The following is a 17928-nucleotide window of genomic DNA, read 5'->3' on the forward strand; positions in this document are numbered from 1 at the left end:
AAAATTAGCAAAATTGCGTTTTTCGTTTTAATTTCCCCACAAAAATAGTGTTTTTTGGTTGTGCCATACATTTTATGATATAATGAGTGATGTCATTACAAAGGAAAACTGGTCGCGCAAAAAAAAAACCCTCATACTAGTCTGTGGATGAAAATATAAAAGAGTTATGATTTTTAGAAGGTGAGGAGGAAAAAATGAAAACGTAAAAATTAAATTGTCTGAGTCCTTAAGGCCAAAATGGGCTGAGTCCTTAAAGGGTTGAGGCAAAAATAATTTAGAAGTTGTGGAACATGCATGACTATGGGTAACAGGATGATATATGCATAGGCTTTTGTAGTCACTTTGACATCCCTCTATAGTGCCTCCGGATTGACTGGGATAACTGTTTTAAAGGGGTTAGCCACGATAAGGCAATTTTAGTATGTACGTGACAGACAGTAATGGACATTCTTAGGAAGGATCTGTGCTTTTCTTGGGGCTAAATGGCTAAAATGCGAGATTACCATAATGCTGTGGCTATCTTTTGGTGAACTGGGTATTTCCGGTTGGATTTCGTTCTCTTAAACTACACATCCCATAATTCCATTCATAAGACCAGTGTTTTCTAACCTGGTTGCCTACAGCTGTTGCAAAAAGATCTCTCTTCCACCCAGCAGTCACTGCACCCATTGAAGCAGGACAGGCTCCCTTTGCTCACCTGACAAGTGATGTCACATCTCGACGCACTGCAACCTGGGACAAGACCTGAGTAATTTTGTATGCTGTGAAAAAATAAATAGTGGGGCAAAAATCACAGAAGAAATGTGAGATCACTGTCACTCATAGGTACAGACACTATATTATGAACTACACTAACTTTATAGCCCCTGTAGCATAAAAAAAATTCCTGGAATTCCCCCTTTAAAGGCATTAGGGGATTCCCTGAGGTCATGTGATCCTTATTATTTCTGCCACTTGACTGATGTTATTTTAACAGTTTCTGCCAAACTTAACTTCCTGAATTTCATGCTCCAGTTAAACTGAACTTTTAGCAAAGTTCTGACTGAACTCTGGTTTTATGGTTTTGGTTCGTTCATCTCTAATTGCATAATTTTCTGTGAAGTGAATGCCCTTACGGTGCCTCTGCTATAAAAGAGGTTACTGTACAGTAGATTTTGAAGCACCAAATGTATTCTTAGCAGTAAGAATATTTAATTTTATACATACCATTTGAATTATAAAAAATAGCCACTTTAAAACCATTTTTTAACATCCTTTTTGAGTAATATTTTAAGTAACTTAATGTGTACGACCAAAAAAAAAAAAAATCTCAAAATATGACATCAATAACTGGTGCTCACATTTTTCTTCTTTTATTCATTCAGCATTTTCCACACAATTTTCAAAAGTGGCTAAAGGAGCATGCAAAGTGATTAAAATGTAATCCATCGGAGTATGCCTCTAAAGTCTTTTTTGCCATAGGTTGTGACTGAGCAATGACCAAGTTTGGTAAGTAAGGGGACATTTACATGACATTTTGTCTTCATGCCACTGGTATGCATTGGAATACCATTAAAAAGGTATGCAGCATCACATAGAGCTGAGAAGAACAGTGTCAAAATGCTGTTCTCCTCCCCTGTCAGGTCCTTACCTGCTGCAAGACTTGCATGTCAGGTGATCCAGTGCCTTAATCTGGGTTGGGATCAGATTGATCATCAGTTTCCCTTCAGCATTTTTCAGCACCTGGGGGAAACTGAGACAGATCACCATGTATATAGGACGGTGCCCTTACACCTAACCAGTGCCACATTCAAAATCTTCCTTGCTATAGTCTTGCTTCTCTGTATGTACAGGGAACATAAATACCTAACACTAGGAATCAGTAGGAGTCCCAACATTTATTGTCTATCCAGCATATTTATGGATTAGAACTCTTCTGTTTAAATTAAAATCCCCAAAGGTAATAGAATCTGTATAAGGTTAATTCAAAATTCTGACTTTATATCTCATACATTTTTATTACTATTTGTATATGTCCCCAGAGTTCTATAAAAACTATAAAAAAAGATCCCATAATATTTAATGTATGATAAATAAGTATTGGTGTTATTATTCATTTTAGTCACAATTAATTTTGGCACATTTTATATTAAGGACCTTTACATTCCTGTCCTATTATGGATTTAATTAATGCCCTTTAAATCATGCCAGACAGGTCAAGAATGTGGGCATGAACATTTTAAGGATTATCTTTCTATATTGCCATCCCTTGAACACCTGCTTTAAAATTTTGACTGTGAACCACAGCTGAGCTGTGACTGATGCATTTTAAGGATATATATATATTGTCATTTTACGGTTATCGGGGATGAGATGACTTTGTTCATCTTGCAGCACAAATGTAGACTATGGTCTGTAAAATAAAATTTAAAGTTCCTGTCTGGGATTTAGGCATGACAAATTTCTCCATAATAAAATATCATCATATATAAAGTACCTAGCTGGAGAATTCTATCCTTATTGCATTGTTTCTTTATGTCTTTTTTCTAAAATGGCACAGTACATTATTACTTACAGAAATATTCCAGCCAAAAAGCATTCATCATGTATCCACTGGATATGTGATAAGCTTTAGACTAGTGGAAATCCAACTATTATTTGAGTATCCACTGTCACTGGAGGTGCTGGAAAGAGACATGTTAAAAGAATGTCAGGCCTATGACAAGCATTTTGACTAATGTTATATTTTTAAAATTTGTACATTTCCGCAGATTGTGATACCACATATAACAACACTTCACTTATAAGCACTGCTGAGGTTGTCTGTGTTCTTGGAGTGACGATCAGATGGCACAGAAGCAGGAAGAAACCCTCCAGTTGTCATCTAAGCTGGTTGTGACCCTGCAATTACTCTGCAGTAGTTCCAATCAGCCCCCTCGAACTCACCAGCACCAAAAATGTTACCTTTTAGATCCCAAGATTAACTTTGATTGAAGGTTCTAAAGGGTAAATTCCGGGCATCGGCACAATCGGACTCCGGCATTAGAGATGATTTCTGGCCTATAGCCAGGGCCACCATTGGGGGTACAACCAAGTACTGCAGTAAGGGGCCCTGGCTCCCAGGAGGTTCGGGCCCCCGCTCACCAGCCTGCAGCAGCCCCAGGACAGAAGCAGAAGATTGTTATTTAAACAGCAGTCTCCTGCTTCTACTGGCAGCTGCAACCTAATACTTACTGGATCTGTCCTCTCCTCCCTGTACGAGCAGAGGTTTCAGGCAGCAGCAACAGCAGCACAGTAGAGCGATTTACTGCTGAACATCGGGCTGTGTATGGAATGGTAGAGGACCTTAGAGGATGTCATTACCATGTGATCAGTCACATGGGTGGGAGGAGCCTGACTGATGTGCTGTGGAGGCCCGGAAAGAAGTTGCTGTATAGGGGAATGTGTTTATCATGAGAAGGTAACCTATAGTACATTCACACTCACACACAAATAACTATATCTGTATTTTTCAAACAATGTGCCTCCAGCTGTTACAAACTACAACTCCCAGCATGCCCGGAGATCCAACAGTTGTTTGGGCATGCTGCTATTTTGCAACAGCTGGAAATACATTGTTTGGAAAACACTGCACTATAAAATTCATACACACTGCATTTAACACACCCACCACACAACCCCTTTTCCCATTTGTTAAAATAATTTAAGAAACCAAATGTGGGATTGTCGCATGCGTAAATGTCCAAACTATTACAATATAAGTCCACAATTACAAATTTTAAGTAATTTCATATAAGATATAAAATTAATAAAAAGCGATCGAACAGTCCCATCAAAAAAAAAAGAGGGTCCCAGTAAAAACTACATATCAAAGCGCAAAAGGTGCGCCCTCACACATTCCAGTATATGGAAAAAGTCTAAAGTTATAGGGGTCAGAAGAGGATAATTTTAAGTATACAAATTTTTGTACAAAAAGTTATTTTTAAAATATAGTAAAATAAAACAAAGCCTATAAAAATTGGTTATCGGTGTAATCCTATGGAATTACAGAATAAAGATAATATCATTTTTAATGAAAACTGCACTGGGTAGAAAAGGAATTAAGTGGCACAGAGGGGGATCAGAGGGGGGATATAAAGTGGCATAGGGGGATATAAAGTGGCACGGGGGATCAGAGGGGGGATATAAAGTGGCACAGGGGATATAAAGTGGCACAGGGGGGATCATAGGGGGGATATAAAGTGACACAGGGGGGATCATAGGGGGGATATAAAGTGGCACAGGGGGATCATAGGGGGGATATAAAGTGGCACAGGGGGGATCAGTGTGGGGATATAAAGTGCACAGGGGGGATCAGAGGGGGGATATAAAGTGGCACATGGGGGATCAGAGGGGGGATATAAAGTGGCACAGGGGGGATCAGAGGGCGGGCAAATGATATATATAGCGCAATGGGTTAATCAAGGGGGGAGGGGATAAAAGTGCATGGGGTAGCAGCCCGATTTGTAATGCTGATATGTTGTATGTGGTAGGACGCGCAACATGATATGTCCAATTGGCGGTACTGTGAGAGGTGTCCAGGGGGCCCAGGCCTGAGATGTATAAGGGGCCCCAAAATTTCTGATGGCAGCCCTGCCTATAGCAGACATTTTTCACCATCTTTAAAGTGAGCGCAGCTCCTGTGCACGCTTCAAAGGCAGTTAATGCCATAAACATTTTGTTGTGTTAACGTATTTTGTCCATAATATAACTATACATTATGGTGCAGTAAAGGGTTAAGATTAGAGTTGAGCAAACGTTTGGAAAGTTTGGTTCGCCGGACTCGCCAAACTTTTTGGAAATCGTGAGTTTGGTTCGGCTCAGTTCGACTAGAACCAGCAATAAAAAAAAAGCCCCTAAACATGTTTATAACACTGCCTAACAGTTCTAAAACCCCTGTCTATCACTGTCAGGAAGTTATTCAAGTAGTTTTAAAATGTTCTTAAGGCTCAGTTATGGTGACCCATGGTAACTATTCCAGCTCACCCAATTATTAGGTTTATTCACACCAAGCTGCATAAAGTATTCCTGGTTGTTGGTAGATGCCTTCCAGTGTTGATATGCACAGGGGCATGGGAAGACGCCGTGGCTTTATCCAAGCAGACCAAAAATTATCCCTTTTTTGTGAGTAGTAACAGGTTCTTAGTCTGTCAAGTAAAGTAGACGGAATGAATTTTTTCCAGAGTGCCAAAAATTATTCCTTTTTTGGGAGTAGCAACAGGTTCTTAGTCTAGCAAGTGAAGAAGATGGCACGGATTATTCCAAGTGTGTCAAAAAATGATCCATTTTTGGGAGAAGTCACAGGTCCTTAGTCTAGCAAGTGAAGAGGCTGGCATGGATTTTTCCAAGTGTGGCAAAAATTATTCCTTTTTTCGGGGTGGAGTAACAGAATTGGCATTCTAAAATAGTGAAGACTGAAGAAGAAATAGCTCTTGTTTGAAAAAAATTATCCCTTTTCTGTTGATGATGGTTTGTATATGTGCAGGAATGGCTGAAAGTAGGATGATGGTGGATTGGTGTTTTTAGTAGTATCCCGCATATAGCAGGTGGTGGCTGAGTGATGTTAGTAGCATACAGCATGAGATGGAAGACAGATGTTTATAGCATACAGCATGAGATGGTGGACAGATGTCACTAGCGTACAGCATGAGATGGCAGACAGATGTTACTAGCGTACAGCATGAGATGGCAGACAGATGTCACTAGTGTACAGCATGAGATGGGGTACTGATGTCACCAGCATCCAGCAGGGGTGGTGGTAGTACTGCCTTATCAGTGGCATTTGGCACAGGAGGATTAAATTCCTCATTGATTCATGCCTGATTCAGTTTAGTAAAAGTCAGTTTTTCCACGCTGCTGGATGACAATCTTGTTCAATTCGGGGTGAACACGCCGCCTGCTGTGCTGAACACTGTCTCTGAAGCTAAACTAGAGGGTCGACAAGACAGAACACTCATGGCAAACTGGGCAAGTTCTGGCCAATGGTCTAATCTGGTAAGCCAGAAGTCCTTGGGGTCTGGGTCATGGTGTCTGTTAGAGAAAGGGCACTGCTGAGGTAGACCTCAACCTGGCTGTTAAGGTGGTGGTTTACATCCATTTCATGACTCTGTATGTCAGGGGAGCATACAGGATGCAGAGACTTCACCATCATGTGCTCAAACGTCAAGATGCCACCACTGCTGCTGTTCTTGCCTCTTGCTAGGGTAGTGCTGGCAGTGGTAGTGGAGCATTGACTCTGTGGAGAGCTGAGGCTGGACCCCCGCTCCGCAGGTGTTTGTTGCTGGATAGCCATGGCAAGCTCACTGTGTAGCTTCTCCTTATACAAATCCAATTTAGCCTATTTGTTAGAAGGTGAGAAAAAATCCCCCATCTTAAGTTTATACTGAGGGTCTAAGAGTGTGGCTATCCAGTACTCCTTTCTTCCCTTAAAGCCCACAATATGCTTAAAATTGTGCAAACAGGAAAGCTTACACCTAGCTAGAGATGAGCAAACTTTTCAAAAATTCGATTTGGCCGATTCGAAAAATTTTCCGAAAAAGTTAGTTTTGATCCAAATTTTTTCGCGGCATATCTATATTAAAAAAGGCTATAGGCTATTTCTAGCCTACATACAGCCTCTATAGGGGTATAGAACACTTTGCTGTGTTCTAAAATGCATATGGAGTGTGCTGGGTTAGTGAATTAATACTGTTATTCAGAATAACATGCAGATTACCGGCATCGCTTTTAGAATCGCTGCCGCACAGCAGCACAATTACAGAGCATGGTGGTGGCATCAGTGTCAGGAGACCATATAGTGACTGAATGACATAGCGTGGAGGTGTTGGCAGCATGAGGAGACCATTTAGTGGCTGAATGGCACAGTGTGGAGGTGTTGGCAGCATGAGGACACCATATAGTGGCTGAATGACACAGTTTGGATGAGGCGTAAGCATGACGACACCATATAGTGGCTGAATGACACGGCGTGGAGGTGTTGGCAGCATGAGGAGACTATATAGTGGCTGAATGGCACAGCGTGGAGGTGCTGGCAGCATGAGGACACCATATAGTGGCTGAATGGCACAGCTTGGATGAGGCTGAAGCATGAGGACACCATATAGTGGCTGAATGACATAGCCTGGAGTTGGCTGAGGCACGAGTACACAGCAGGGCTTCACAATCCCCCCCCTCCCCCAAAAAATAAAAAAAAAAACACCACAATTTTAGAAATTTCTGAAAATGATTTTGGATAGCGGGTGCTACCTATGAGAAAATTTGAAATTCCCAGGCCCCACAGAATCATCAGTAACCCATATATTGCCTGAATGACACAGCCTGGAGTTGGCTGATGCACGAGTACACAGCAGGGCCTCACAATACCCCCAAAAAACACCACAATTTTAGAAATGTTTGAAAAAGATTTTGGATAGCGGGTGTTACCTATGAGAAAATTTGAAATTCCCAGACCCAGGCCCCACAGCGGCATCAGTAACCCATATATTGCCTGAATGACACAGCCTTTAGTTGGCTGATGTACGAGTACACACCAGGGCTTCACAATCCCCCCCAAAAAACAACACAATTTTTGAAATTTTTGAAAAAGATTTTGGATACCGGGTGCTACCTATGAGAAAATTTGAAATTCCCAGACCCAGGCCCAGCAGCGCCATCATTTTTTGATTTAAAATTTAAAACAACCTTTGCATGTCCCGGACCCCAGCGTGTGGGTACGAAGGACCAAATCCAACAAGCCCCCACAGGGCTCAAGTGGCAGTGAGATTTAGGCACAACATCTCCATTGCCCTGACCGGCCATTGTTTCCAAGACTTCTCACCAAGGCAAATCATTCGAAGAACAGCGTGACACCGCCGTGACCTGCACACATGGTATGCTTAAGGGCCACTGAGACTTGTCCGGGCAGTGGAGGATTAAGACACAGTGGAGGATGTGGAGGCGGAGTAGCACACTGTCACAGGACCAACGGGCTCACAGAGTGTAGCAGAAAGCAGCATTGAGTACACACCAGGGCTTCAGAATCCCAAAGAAAAAACAACCATTTAAAAAAAAAAATTAAGAATATTTAGGACAGCGGGTGCTACCTATATATTGCCTGAATGAGTACACACTAGGGCTTCACAATCCCTCCAAAAAAACACAACAATTGTAGAAATTTATGAAGAAGACTTTTGGATAGCGGGTGCTACCTATGAGAAAATTTGAAATTCCCAGACCCAGGCCCAGCAGCGCCATCAGTAAACCATATATTACCTGAATGACACAGGCTGGAGTTGGCTGATGCATGCGTACGCACCAAAGCTTCAAAATCCCTAATAAATAAGACAAACATTTTTGCCGAAAAATGTTAACGAAAATTTAGGACAGCGAGTGCTCTCCATATATTACCAGAATGATGCAGCCTGGAGTTTTTATTTGAAATTTAAATCAAAATTTGTTTCCCGGACCCCGCCGTGTGGAACAAAGGACCTTATCTCACAAGCACCCACAGGGCTCATGTGGCCGTAAGATGTAGGCACAATGTCTCCATAGCCCTGACCGGCCATTTTTGTTTTTTGTACCTTTGTTTAAGAACAAGCGCATATCTATAATGCAGGACGGTGGACCACCAAAAGAGATTCTTCTATAAAATATTTTTTTCTGAAATAAAGAAGCAGAGTTTATCCCTCTGCATATTTTTTTTTTAAATTTTACTTAAAAAATGACACGCAACAATCGTTCAATGGTGTAATGGTTATTATTGTGGAAAATTCAGGTTTATTACTGTGATAATTATCAGAAAATTTGAAAAAAACACTACCGTAGAGTGTTTAATAACCCTATACATTGCACCATAAATGTTGAAATTTAAATTAAGCATGTATGAATGTATTTCAAAAATCCTAAAATTAAAGGCCCAAGCCAAGAAGCATCATGAAGTCAAGTAGTTCCTGAAAGACACAGGAGAAGTCAGGAGTGGGCATCAGCAGTACCCAAGAGGCTTTAATAACCCCTTACATTGCAAGATCACTCGCGAGATCAAGCAATAACAGGTGTGTTATGCCCTCAGAGGTCCGTGGCTGCACGCGTGCCACACTGAACAGACCAGCGTGTGTCTATCTTTCACCGACAGGTGTGAGTAACCCGCTAAACCCTGTTCACGATAGGGATTGCAATTATTTGCCAGGAAAGAAGAATCACAACTAAGCGCGGGTCATAAGCTCGGGTTCATTGAGTCCCTGCCCTTTGTACACACTGCATGTCTCTTCTACCGATTGGATGGTTTAGTGAGGTCCTTGGATCGGCCCCGGCGGGGTAGGAGAAGGCCCTAGCAGAGTGCCGAGAATTTAAAGATCAATGTTGAAATTTGCATTAAGCATGTATTAGCTACTGCTGAACTTCCAAAAAATTGAAGGCCCAAGGCCTGAGGCATCAGGGAGGCAATTATTTCCTGAAAGACACAGAATGAGTCAGGAGCAGTCATTCGCAGTACCCAAGAGGGTTTCATAACCCCTTACATTTAAAGATCAATGTTGAAATTTGCATTAAGCATGTATTTAGCTACCGCTAAACATCCAAAAATTGAAGGCACAAGGCCTGAGGCATCAGGGAGGCAAGTAGTTCCTGAAAGACACAGAATGAGTCAGGAGCAGTCATTTGCAGTACCCAGGAGGGTTTCATAACCAACCCCTTACATTTAAAGATCAATGTTGACATTTGCATTAAGCATATATTTAGCTACTGCTAAACATCCAACAATTAAAGGCCCAAGGCCAGAAGCATCAGTGAGGCAAGTAGTTCCTGAAAGACACAGGATGAGCTAGGAGCAGGCAATCGGTGTACCAAAGAGGGTTTCATAACCCTAATTGATAACCCAAGAGGGTTTCATAACCAACCATAATTGGGAAATGTCGGTGTAGCAGCATTGTCAATCTACTCTGCGGCATCTGGCATTGGTGGCTGGAAATCCTGGCTGATCCATCCCTGATTCATCTTCACAAACATCAGTCTCTCCACATTTTTAATGGACAGACGAGTTCGCCTTGGGGTGACTATGGCCCCGGCCGCACTAAATAACGGCTCTGATGGCACACTACTGGCCAGGCAGGACAGCTTTTCCAGGGGAAACTCCGCTAGTTGTAGCCATAAATCAAGTTTGGCTGCCCAGAAATCCAGCAGATCTTCAATGGTTGTTGGCATGGCCATGTCAAGGTACGCCACCACCTGCTGGTTCAGGTCCTGCTCCATGTCTACCTGCTGCTGATGAGTTGCTTCACTATGCGGGTGAAGAAAGCTACTCATCAGTGACTGTAGACTCAGGCAGCTGCTGATTGAGCTGGTACTGCTCCTGCCACCCCTCCCCTCCCCAGCAGCCACGGCAATGGAAGGTGAGCGCAGAGGGCCCCCCGAGTCAGACCTGCGAGTGGATGGACCATGTGGCCGATAGGCATCAGCCAACTGACTACGTAGAATCTCTCTGTTGTAGGTCAGTTTGTCCTCCCTCTCAGTGGGTGTAAAAAAGGCCCTCATTTTGGGACAGTAGCGAGGGTCTAATAAGGTGGAGATCCAGAAGTCATCCCGCTGACGAATTTTGACAATTCGGGGGTCACTACGCAAGCAACTGAGCACGCATGGTGCAATTTGCGCCAATGACTCGGAGGGACGACCTGCCTCCATCTCCACTGCATACTGCCACGGTGTGTCTGGGTCCTCTGTCTCAACTTCTTCATGACCCTCCAGCTACTCTGGCTGCTCCTGCTCCTGATCTCCTGTCCGATGACTAGAAACACCGGCCATCTCATCCAACCTAAACTGTGCTCCGCTCGGCCCCTCATCATCCTCCTCCCTCAGTTCAGCCCCCACAGGGCTCATGTAGCCTTGAGATGTAGGCGCAACGTCTCCATTGCCGTGACCAGCCATGGTTTCTATAATTTGTTGTAGGAAATGTAGGAGTGGAATTACGTCGTTCATGCTGTAATCCAGGCGACTCACAAATAATGTGGCTTCCTCAAAGGGCCTCAGCAAACGGCAGGTGTCACGTATGAGCTGCCACTGGTTCACATTGAAGTTACACAGGGGAGTACTCCTATCTGCTTGGATCATCAAGAAATCGGTGATGACTTTTCTTTGTTCGTATAGTCTGTCCATCATATGGAGGGTGGAATTCCAATGTGTGGCAACGTCACAAATAAGACTATGTTGTGGGATACTGTTCTGACGCTGCAGCTCAAGGAAGGTGTGCTTGGCGGTGTACGAGTGGCTGAAGTGCATGCACAGTTTCCTTGCCATTTTCAGGATGTATTGCAAATGGGGTGAAGACTTGAGGAAGTGCTTGACAACCATATTCAACATGTGTGCCATGCAGGGCGCATGTTTCACACTTCCTTGTTGCAGAGCGGACACAATGTTCTTCCCGTTGTCGGTCACCATGGTTCCCATTTCCAGATTTCGTGGAGTAAACCATACTCGGATTTCTTTATGAATTAACTTTAGCAGTTCCTCCGCTGTGTGACTCCGTTTGCCAAGGCAAACCATGTGAAGAACAGCTTGACATCGCCGGTAAGATGAAGGGCCACCAAGATTTGAACGTGCAGTGGAGGCCGAGGACACGGTGGAGGATCGGGAGGTGGCGTCTCACACTGTAACAGGACCAACTGCCTGGGAGCCAGAGTGTGGAGGAGGAAGCGGTGTGACCTGTCCAAGTTGCTCTTGTGGCTGTGCAGGAACCACATTTACCCAGTGGGCCGTAAAAGACAAATATTGTCCCTGGCCGTAGTTACAGCTCCACACGTCGGCGCTGCCGTGCACTTTTGAACACACTGACAGGCTCAAGGATTGGCCCATCTTCTTTTGTACAAACTTATGCAGGGCTGGTACTGCCTTCTTAGCAAAGAAATGACGGCTTGGGACTCTCCACCTCGGCTCGGCACAAGCCATCAATTCTCTGAAAGGTGCAGAGTACACTACTTGAAAAGGGAGGGACTGCAACACCAGCAACTTGGACAGGAGCACATTCAACTTCTGCGCCGTTGGATTAGTGGCGCATACTGTTGTCTCTTGGACATGGCTTTGCCGATGGATTGTTGGCGGAATGGCTGACTAAAAGCGGGAGAAGCAGGAGCGACAGAAGAAGGGTTTGACACACAGCTTCCTTCGGCTGGGGTGGTGGAGCCTTGGCTGGATGAAGGAGGGAGCGGATGGCCACTGGGTGATGCAGCAGGCTGGACCACTACATCAGAGCCACGGTTCTCCCAGGCCGCTCCCAGGCCGGTGGCGAAGCATATGTTGACGCAGGGCCAAGGTGCCGACATTGGGACCCTGGCCACGCTTCACCTTCTGCTAACAGATCTTGCATGTGGCTACATGAACCTCCTCCGGATGCCTTATGAAAAACTTCCACACCGCCGAGTAGCTGATTTTTCCACCCGCAGTCCGCACTAATTGACTGCTACTGGCGCCGTTTCCAGGAACCCCTGTTCAACTACCTCCTGGAAAGCTAGGCTGCCGCGAAGCAGGTTGTCTCCCCCGGGCATGTTTGGCTCCTGAATTTCCACTACTGTCACCACGCTGACTGCCAACCGTGCTACCGCCTTGCTGCCTCAAGGGCAACAATGAACTCTCTTCTCCTGATGATGAAGCCCCTTCTGCACCCGGCTCCCAATTGTGATCGGCTTCATCATCATCCACAGGTGTGTGCACGTCACTGATATCCTCCTCAGGTTCCCCAACAGTGTCTGTTTCAGAACCCTGAACCCTTGGAAAACCGCCATCCACGTCACTCTCCGCTTCACTACTTTTCCACCTAGTGGAGAAAGCGGCGCATGTCTCCTCCCCTTCTTTGCTGTCCAGTAGCTGCTGACTGTCCTCTATTAGATCGTCCTCAGTAAATAGTGGAGCTGAACCCACAGCATAAGATACTTCTTTAGGAGAGGGAACAGCATAGGACAAAGGCAATGGGAGGACAGGGACTGCTCCCGGGCCATGCCAACTGAGGGTTGTGTCTGAGGAACCCACCGACTGTTGACTGGGGGTGTCAGATGTCACTTGTGATGATGTGGATGAGCGTGTTAACCAATCGACGACGGCAGATGGGTTGCTGGTGGAGACACGACCACTGGCTAATAACGGGAGCGCAGGCCTCTCGCTGCGACTCCTACTGCCACTCGCCCCAAGTCTGCTGCCAACTCTGCCTGAAGTATTTAGGCTTCTGCCACTCCTCTGTGCACGTCCTGCCCCTTCTCTGTCTGACATGCGTTTATGAGGGTATTACAATACTCTACACTACTCTTTAAGCATTATTTGTCTAGAACAGCAGCAGGTGATTACTTACGGCTGTCCTTTCACAGTATGTAGGCCCTTGACAGATTAACAGGTACTAAATGGTACAATACTTGGATGTACCTATGCGGTATGCACTGATGAGGGTAGTAATATGCCTAACTATACGCAGAAAAAAATCTGTATTTTTGTAAAACACCAGCCGGTGGATACTATTGTTTGGACTTTGATGGTATGGAGCACCTTGACAGCTTAACAAGTACTAAATGGTACAATACTTGGATGTACCTATGCGGTATGCACTGATGAGGGCAGTAATATGCGCAACTATAGGCAGAAAAAAAACTCTGTATTTTTTAAAAACACCAGCCGGTGGATACTATTGTTTGGACTTTGACGGTATGGAGCACTTTGACAGTTTAACAGGTTCTTAATGGTACAATACTTGGATGTACCTTTGCAGTATGCACTGATAAGGGCAGTAATATGCGTAACTATACGCAGAAAAACTCTGTATTTTTGTAAAACACCAGCCGGTGAATACTATTGTTTGGACTTTGACGGTTTGGAGCACCTTGACAGATTAACAGGTACTAAATGGTACAATACTTGGATGTACCTATGCGGTATGCACTGATGAGGGCAGTAATATGCGTAACTTCAGAAAGTTCAGGCAGCTTTGAGATCTCTTTTAGGCAGCTGACAGGTATCTGTCCCTCTCTGCTGCAATGCTCAATAACGTGAATAGGAGGTTTAGCTATCAATGATCCTTCTCAGTGTTAACAGCAAAGCACTCTGCTCTCCTGCCTTTCCCTAATGCTGACGTGACTAACAGATGCTGTGGTATGAGCTATTCACACACACACACTCAGTCCCATCCTCTCTATCTGAGTGCATAGATGAAATGAAGAGAGGCAAGATGGCCGCCGATTATATAGGGGCTATGACATCACAGGGGTCAGTGAACACTGATAGGCTGCATCTCACATCTGATTCAAAGTCAGCCCGCTTCCTTCATTCCCGCCGCTGTTTCCCACCCTCCCATAATCCCCTGCCCCATGTACTCACATGTGGATCCGCCATCTTAGGTCTCCAATAGCCTGGAACGCTGTAAAATGGAGTTTAATGAAGTGATTTGCGTGATAGAATCGCGGCAATATTCGTATTTGTTGTGAATCGAATTTTTCATGAAATTCGTAACGAATTCGGGTTCGTCAACTTCGATTCGCTCATCTCTACACCTAGCCATCCTTTCCAGCTTTTCTGAGGGCCCAGCTTATTCAATCCCATACGGCCAAGGTTGGCTGTTCCCCTCCTAATCCTCATCAGCGTCATCTTGAGTAAGGTCCTTGTCCCCTTTCTCTTCCATAGAGTCAATCAACAAATTCTCCTCCTCAGGTCCCACTACCTCCTCATCCAACTCCTCCTCCTCCTCCTCCTCCTCCTCAAGGAGAACATCCGTACTGCTGCCATCAAGATGTGAAGTCTTCTCTATCCCTCCTTCAACCATTATCGCCATCAGCATCTGCTCCAAAAGGAATATCAGAGGCATCACATTGCCAATGCCACTGTTTTTCTTGCTGACATATCTTTTAGCCTTCTCAAAAGACACAAGCATGCAACACATGTTTCTGATTAGCTCCCAATCCCTGAGCTGTAAATCACACTGGCTCCAAAAATCATCTTGCTATTGCTGCACTCCAAAACTTGACAGTTCCAACACAACTCCTCCTTGTGGCTAGTGCTATCCTTCTGCATAGCAGTAGGGGGGGGGGGGGGGCAATGCTATAGATGAGGAAGCACAGCATTTAGGATAGACCTTTCCACTTCCCCATATGAGTGGAGGAATCCGCTGACCGGTGTCTTACGTCATATTCTCACTCCACAGAAGTCGTATGACAGAAATATTCCAGTAACGCTGGATCATCTTGTGAAATCTGTGAAATTCTGTGAAACCACATAACCTTTCTGAGGCAGTGAGAACTTGGGATGGCTGATACAGCTGCCACTAATGCCACATGAAACCTGGCTGCTGTACTAGGACTGCCAAGAACATTCTTACTGACATGGCGGGGGTCTTCTGCGCTCTACCCTGTCCACCAAATCCTTTTCCAGATATGTATTTTGTGGTTACTTTTATCCTTTTTGGGTGATTTTTCACCGTCCTACTTGTCAAATTTAGGTTTCAATGCTTTGAATGCTTTATGCATTGCAAAGATGACAGCACAATGAGTACTGATGGTGTTTGCAGAACAATATGAAATGCAACAGACCTGTATTACAACTACAGGCTAGATACGTGTAAGTTCAACACTCTTGTTGGGTGGCAGAGGAGACAGCACAATGAGTACTGAAGTTGTTTTCTGAAAAATATTAAAGAAAATCTGTCATCATTGTCACCTGCTCTAACATGTCAACACAGAAAGGAAGTGCAGGTGACACTGATGACAACAGTACTTACCCTGTCCCGCTCCATGCTGTCATTCTCCGGCAATCCTCTTTGGTATCTTCAGCTCAAGGCCCGACTTGGAGCATAAGCCGAGCTTGGTGAAGTAATTGCTGCTCTTTGTTAGCAGCTGGACCCAGCAGAGAACAGCAGCAGTGATGTCACTAAGCTCTGCCCATGCTACAAGTCGGGCCTGAAGCTGGAGATACCAAAGATGATTGCCGGAGAACTACAGCATGGAATGGGATGAGGTAAGTACCATTGTTATCAGTGTCACCTGCACTACCTGTCTGTACTGATAGGTTAGTGCAGGTAACACTGACAACAGATTTTCTTCAAATGCACAACAACGGTATAACACTACAGGCTTGGATACGTGTAACTTAAACACACTTTTTTGGTGACAGGGATGATAGCACAATGCGTACTGAATGTGTTTTCAGAAATGTATTATATTCACTACTGTGTTGACAGGCCCTATAGGTATATAGGTGCCACTTGAGGTTTCTCTTTCAAATCACTAACTGTCCCTATTTCTCCTCTCTTTTTAACCCCTTAAGGACCGGGGTTTTTTCCGTTTTTGCATTTTCGTTTTTTGCTCCTTGCCTTTAAAAAATCATAACTCTTTCAATTTTGCACCTAAAAATCCATATGATGGCTTATTTTTTGCGCCACCAATTCTACTTTGTAATGACATCAGTCATTTTGCCCAAAAACCTACTGTGAAACGGAAAAAAAAAATCATTGTGCGACAAAATTGAAAAAAAAACTGCAGTTTTGTAAATTTTGGGGGCTTCCGTTTCTACGTAGTAAATTTTTCGGTAAAAATGACACCTTATCTTTATTCTGTAGGTCCATACGGTTAAAATGATACCCTACTTACATAGGTTTGATTTTGTCGGACTTCTGGAAAAAATCATAACTACATGCAGGAAAATTAATCCGTTTAAAATTGTCATCTTCTGACTCCTATAACTTTTTTATTTTTCCGTGTATGGGGCGGTATGAGGGCTAATTTTTTGCGCCGTGATCTTAAGTTTTTAACGGTACCATTTTTGCATTAATAGGACTTATTTTTAAATGATATAAAAAGTGACCAAAAATGCACTATTTTGGACTTTGGAATTTTTTTGCGCGCACGCCATTGACCGAGCGGTTTAATTAATTACATATTTTTATAATTCGGACATTTATGCACGCGGTGATACCATATATGTTTATTTTTAGTTTTATTTACACTGTGTTTTTTTATTGGAAAAGGGGGGTGATTCAAACTTTTAATAGGGGAGGAGTTAAATGATCTTTATTCCCTTTTTTTTCACTTTTTTTTGCAGTGTTATAGGTCCCATAGGGACCTATAACACTGCACACACTGATCTTCATCATTGATCACTGGTTTCTCATAAGAAACCAGTGATCAACGATTCTGCCGCATGACTGCTCATGCCTGGATCTCAGGCACTGAGCAGTCATTCGGCGATCGGACAGCGAGGAGGCAGGTAGGGGCCCTCCCGCTGTCCTGTCAGCTGTTCGGGATGCCGCGATTAGCCGCGGCTATCCCGAACAGCCCGACTGAGCTAGCCGGCAACTTTCACTTTTAGCGCGATTGGCGGTACGTCCTTGGTCCTTAAGGGGTTAATCTGTATCTCAGATTCTATCGTTCTAACCACTAACTGTCCCTATGTCTTGCTCTCTTCCTCTTTCTGTGTGCTCTTTCATCAGTACCCTTTTATCTGTGTCCCTGGCTGTGTCTTATTGGCCTTTGTGCTTGATTGATACTGTAAGCAGCAAATCACATGATAGACCTTGGTTTTCATGTGATCTGCTGCTTTGCCTTCGTCATCTCAGTCCTTCCTGCCTGCCCTCCTTCCATCTGCAAAAAAAAACATGCTTTCAGGTTTTTTGTGCTATTTACCAGCTCATGCAAGCTAAACCAGTAAAAGCTTGAGAGTTCGCCAAGCCAGAACAGTGTTAAAGTTCGGGACGTATCCAGGTTCGCCAGATTCGGCTCGCTCATCTCTAGTTAAGATCAATTAAAAGCAAAGTGCATTTTTTAAACATTAGACTGGATTTACACATTACTTGACAAAAACACCAAGCAAGTCTTTATGACAGAAAATAATATTTTAGTGCACAATCACTGAATACAACATCTTTTTCATGATTGTTCATCACTGTTCAACATCATCATTTCCAGTTTGCCAATTGGT

Source organism: Hyla sarda, chromosome 7 (assembly GCF_029499605.1).
Source record: "Hyla sarda isolate aHylSar1 chromosome 7, aHylSar1.hap1, whole genome shotgun sequence".
NCBI classification, from domain to species: Eukaryota; Metazoa; Chordata; class Amphibia; order Anura; family Hylidae; genus Hyla; species Hyla sarda.